Genomic DNA, 5,747 nt, shown 5'->3' on the forward strand with positions numbered 1-5,747 from the left:
GTACAGAAAATAGTTGAAATCACTGTTTATCTGCAGACTTGAAATAATGGTAAAGTATTCACTGCATACATATATTTTGCTGTAAAATCAGATGATCAGGATCTGCTTTTTCTTGCTTCCTGTGACTGACCTGTATAAGCTATTCTGCATGCAACCTCTACATGTCAGTTTGTTAATAAATGAAGTTGAATCCCTTGACTGCTCCAATTTTCTGTCGCCTAATCTGAGTTAAGAGACTTTTATTGGGTTGAAAATGTCTCTCATATAATTAATAACTGGAAAGGAATACACTGGATTCCAGCATGCTCAAGGACCATGTAACTCCAGCATGTTCAACTAAAAAATATCATTATAGAAAGAACCCACTGACTTCCGATTCTTTGGCAGCCAATGTAAAATTGTATGTCCGTCTTTTAAGAGCTTAGAAAAAAAATGGCCCATTGTACTTATGTTCCTGCTTGCTTTCTTTCTTTACCCCTGATTGTTCTTTTCTTTCAATGCCTGAGGCAGGAGTTGTGGTACCTTATTTACAGGCCTTACATCTAATCACTTTGTGCAACAGAGCTTTTCTTTGCTATAAGGTTTATGGTTTATTAGATTTAATACATGTGTATAATAAACTGCATCTTATGTATTTGAATTCCACCTGAGTTTTGACACTAAAAGCTGCATTAACACAGATTAATGCTTATTAGTGCCTATTAATTGGCATTAATTGTCCTCTAATCCATATTAATGCATAATTTATGTCAATGCAATAAAATACATTAATGCAGCTTAGTAACAAAACATTGATGGAATATCAGAAATTAATTTCTTTAAATAGAATCAATGATGTAAGTGTACTATCTTGTCATCTTTTTTCCCCACAGTATACTCTCAGTGCCTTCAAAGACTCCAATACACCTGTCATTTGACATGCCTGTACTCTGTTAATATGATACTCTCATTGACTCTTAAAGAGACATATAACTGCTGCTTTACATATTTTTGAAGAATTGACCAGCACTTCAAAAATGAGCTGACGAGGACTTTATTGTCACTGAAGAACCCCAAAAAAGAAGGAATGAAAGCAAAACAAAATTTAGTTGTACTTAGACAGAAAATGCGGCAGTTGGGAAGTACGGTTAGTGCCAGGCAGACTTCTACAGTCTGTATCCCTTTTATGGCTAGACAGATTGGTTGGGCTGGAGTGAGCTTCAACGTTAACTCCAATAAATAAAATTAAGACAGTGTCAGGCAGACTTCTATGGGCTGTGCCCAGAAAATAGCAAGGACAGATCAGGAGTGGAGGAGTGGCCTAGTGGTTAGGGTGGTAGACTTTGGTCCTGGGGAACTGAGGAACTGAGTTCGATTCTCACTTCAGGCACAGACAGCTCCTTGTGACTCTGGGCAAGTCACTTAACCTTCCATTGCCCCATGTAAGCTGCATTGAGCCTGCCATGAGTGGGAAAGCGTGGGGTACAAATGTAACAAAAAAAAAAGATCAAGTATGCATATGTTATATCACATCATATCATATGCTATGAGTTTATCTTGTTGGGCAGACTGGATGGACTGTGCAGGTCTTTATCTGCCGTCATCTGCAGAGAAGAAATCAAAGTTCCAGATGTCAAGAAAACAAAAACAAGTATAATCTCCTGTTAGTTTGGGATTACTAGGAGAGTACATTCCTGTTCAGAGTCATTGGAGGAGTGACTGGGAGGTCCCTGAGTAGAAGGAAGCCCAGCACAAGGGGACCAGTTCTCTAAAAGACGCTAGTGTTGAGTAATGACCCATTGTGCAAAATAAAGATAGTAACTGCAAATTTCAAAAGCTAACATATTCCAATCACTAAAGAGTCATTACTCAACACTAGCATCTTTTAGAGAACTGTTCCAATGTACTGGATGAAGTATTGCTGTTGTTAAAGAATTTTACAGGCATATTTGAAATGTGACTTAACGGGTGCCACGGTTTCCATATCAAAGGAGTTATTTCTATATAAGTATTGCCATACTGGGAAAGACCAAAGGTCCATCGAGCCCAGCATCCTGTTTCCAACAGTGGCCAATCCAGGTCACAAATACCCGGCACGATCCCAAAAATGTACAAAACATTTTATACTGCTTATCCCAGAAATAGTGGATTTTCCCCAAGTTCAATTAATAACGGTCTATGGACTTTTCCTTTAGGAAGCCGTCCAAACCTTTTTTAAACTCCGCTAAGCTAACTGCCTTTACCACATTCTCTGGCAACAAATTCCAGAGTTTAATTACACGTTGAGTGAAGAAATATTTTCATCAATTCGTTTTAAATTTACTACATTGTAGCTTCATCGCATACCCCCTAGTCCTAGTATTTTTGGAAAGCGTGAACAGACGCTTCACATCTACCTGTTGAACTCCACTCATTATTTTATAGACCTCTATCACATCTCCCCTCAGCAGACAAACTCAAAAAACATATCCTTCAGTAGATGGTCAAACATTCACACTGGGTGCTGTACCCCAAATGCCTGTTGGAAAAAGTGAGTCTTGAGAAGGATTTAAAATTTCTATTATGATTGTTCTGCTCTTAAAAATGGAGGAAGGTCATTCCAAAGCCTAGGGGTCATAAAATAAAAAGCAGAATGCCTGGTAGATTCAAGCCAGGCCTGATTAGGCCCTGGGAGAACCAGACAATGAGAATCAATGGATCTTAGGGGCTTAACAGAAGTGTATAGGATTGTAAAGGATACATGAAAAGAAGGGAAACTTTGTGCCTTATACAGGCAGGATCCTCTTCTGCCCGCTAAAGTCACTTTGAATATTGACCCCAATGTGCATAAACTAGTGCTCTGCCAAACTCCATCCCTAAACATGCCCACATGGAGGTCACATAAAATTTCACGCCTTCTAGTCACCACGTATACTGTTATGTGCAATACTTCAGGGGTGATTTTATGAAAGATCTTTTACACACGTAAAAAGGACCTTACACATGAAAAATAATAAGAACATAAGCATTGCCATGCTGGGACAGATAGAAGGTCCATCAAGACCTGTTTCCACACAAGTACCTGGCAAGATCCCAGAATAATAAAACAGATTTTATGCTGCTTATCCTAGAAATAAGCAGTGGATTTTCTCAAGTCCATCTAAATAATGGCTTATGGACTTTATTGTTAGGAAATTATCCAAACCTTTTTAAAACCCTGCTAACTGCTTTTACCATATTTTCTGGCAAAGAATTCCAGAGTTTAATTACATGTTGAGTGAAGATATATTTTCTCCAATTTGTTTCAAATTTACTACTTAGTAGCTTGATTGCGTGCCCCCAGTCCAAGTATCTTTGGAAAGAGTACACAAGCGATTTACGTTTATCCATTCCACTGCACTCAGTATTTCATAGACCTTTATCATATCTGCCCTCAGATGTTTTTTCTCCAAGCTCAAGATCCCTAGCTGCTTCAGCCTTTTCTCATAGGGAAGTCATCCCATCCCATTTTTGTCACCCTTCTCTGTATGTTTTCAAATTCAACTATATCTTTTCTGAGATGCAGTGACCAGACTTCCACACAGTATTCGAGGTGTGGTTGCACCATTGAGTAATAAAAAGGAGTTATAACATTTTCATTTTTGCTTTCCATTGCTTTCCTAATAACTCCTAACATTATATTTGCTTTCTTAGCCACCACTGCACACTGAGCAGAGAGTTTCAAAGTAGCATCAACAATGACACCCAGATCCTTTCCCTTGGCAGTGACTCCTAATATGGAACCTTGTATCATGTAGCTGTAGTATGGGTTCTTTTATAAAATTACCCACTATATGTTTAATTTCCTTTCCCCCTCCATTCTCTCTTTCTCAGATCTATAATTTCCATAATGCTGGCTCTCTACAAGTTTGGAAGTCATGAGGTTGTCAAATGGACAGTCAAGGAGTATACTAGCATTTATGCGTTTAAATACTTGGTGAGCACTCAGCAATATTTTATAAATTATGTGCATGACTCAATTAGCGTGTAAATGTAAGGATTTTCTTGCCCAAATTTATGCATACGCCAAAAATGCGCATACAAATTAATTGCTTAACAAGCTCAATAACATCAATAATTGGGTGCTAACAACCAATTATTGATGTTAATTGGCACTCAATATTTGCATGCACATCTGGCTGCATGCTCTTCTAGAAGGCAGTGGGGCCTAACTCCCATACTCCCAGATTCTATATATGGTGACTAAAGTTGCGTGTATAATTTTGACAGCATGGCCAAATTGTGTGTGCAACTTAATTGTTTAATAAGCCAATTAGCACTGATAATTGGCTACTAACAAGCAATTATCAGCACAAATTGGTACTAATTAGAATTTACACATGCAACTTTCTAAGCATATTCTGTAAAGTAGGGCACACAAATTCTAATACGCAGATTGCGAAAGGGATGTGGCCATGGGAGGAGCATGAGTGGGTTGTGGACATTCCTAAAAATTACACATACCGTTATGGGATGCACCCGATCCATGCCTAAGTTAGGTGCGGTGGGTTTTAACACCAGGCTTTTGTTGATGTAAATGGTCATGCCTAATTTTTAGTCGGGACAGGCACTTCACATATTCTATAAACAGCTCCTAACTTTAGGCATGGTTTATAGAATTGCGCTAAGCGTGGTTTTTTAGGTGCTAAATTTTTTGGCACTATTTATAGAATTTGATCCATAGTGCAGATCTCAAAAGGGAGTATGGCCATGGGAAGCATGAACACGGACATTCTGAAAATTTGTGTGCATAGTTATAGAATACTGGGTAAGTGTACCTAACTTGGGTGCCAGCATTTATACCAGGTGCCAACAGTTGTATGTCTCGCACCCAAAGTCAGCCACAAGATCCATGCTTAAGGGCAATTCTGTAAAGGGCATGTGCCCTTTACAGAATAGTTCTTAGCACTGATTTCTTTCCGATATCTAATGTTGAGTGCCATTTATAGAATCCAGTCCTATGTGCTAAAGTGCCACATTTAAGTATGCACATTTTCACCAGTTCTTGACATGGAGTAAGTGAGTGCACCTAAATATAACTATATAAGCACATGGATGCTGATTTACGACAACAGTCTATAATGGAATCTTGGCTTCCAGATGTCATTATAGAATTATCACTCAGTGCACTGCATCTAGGCACCTAAATTATGACCCTATATGACTGGGTGCACTTTCAGAGCTTTCTCTCTTTGTGCTTTTATTGGGGGAAAGATGCGGCCCATATGTTTTTTTTTTAATTAGGGCAATCTTGATACCTATTGCAGTGATATCTGTCTTTACCCAATCCTTAGTTCTTTGACGCTCACACAATTTTGGATTTTTCTCACACCTTTTTTAGTAGTAGCTCGAGGCAAATTACATTGAGGTACAGGGTTTTTTTTTTGCCTGTCTTTGGAAGGCTTACACAGTGTATGATCACAAAGAGTTTTAGTGGGATTTGAACCTGGCTTCCTTGCTCCTCAGCCCATTGCTCTAGCCTTTAGTCTACTCCTCTACTTGAATTTTTGCTGTTAAATATGCAGCATGAATGACACAATAAATTGTTGTGTCACCAGCCAATCACTTTTGAGATTTATTTATTAATATGTTTCAGTGAATGTCTATGACTGCTGTGTTGTAGTATTACAGCATCTCCCAGTGCTTAATAGCCATTTCTCTGAAAACTGGAATATATACTTCCTCTGTAATAATTCATTCCAACATCTAATAATGTGAGCGTTTCTCAGTTAGCTGGACCTTTGAAGCTA

This window comes from Microcaecilia unicolor, chromosome 2, assembly GCF_901765095.1.
Source record: "Microcaecilia unicolor chromosome 2, aMicUni1.1, whole genome shotgun sequence".
NCBI lineage: Eukaryota > Metazoa > Chordata > Amphibia > Gymnophiona > Siphonopidae > Microcaecilia > Microcaecilia unicolor.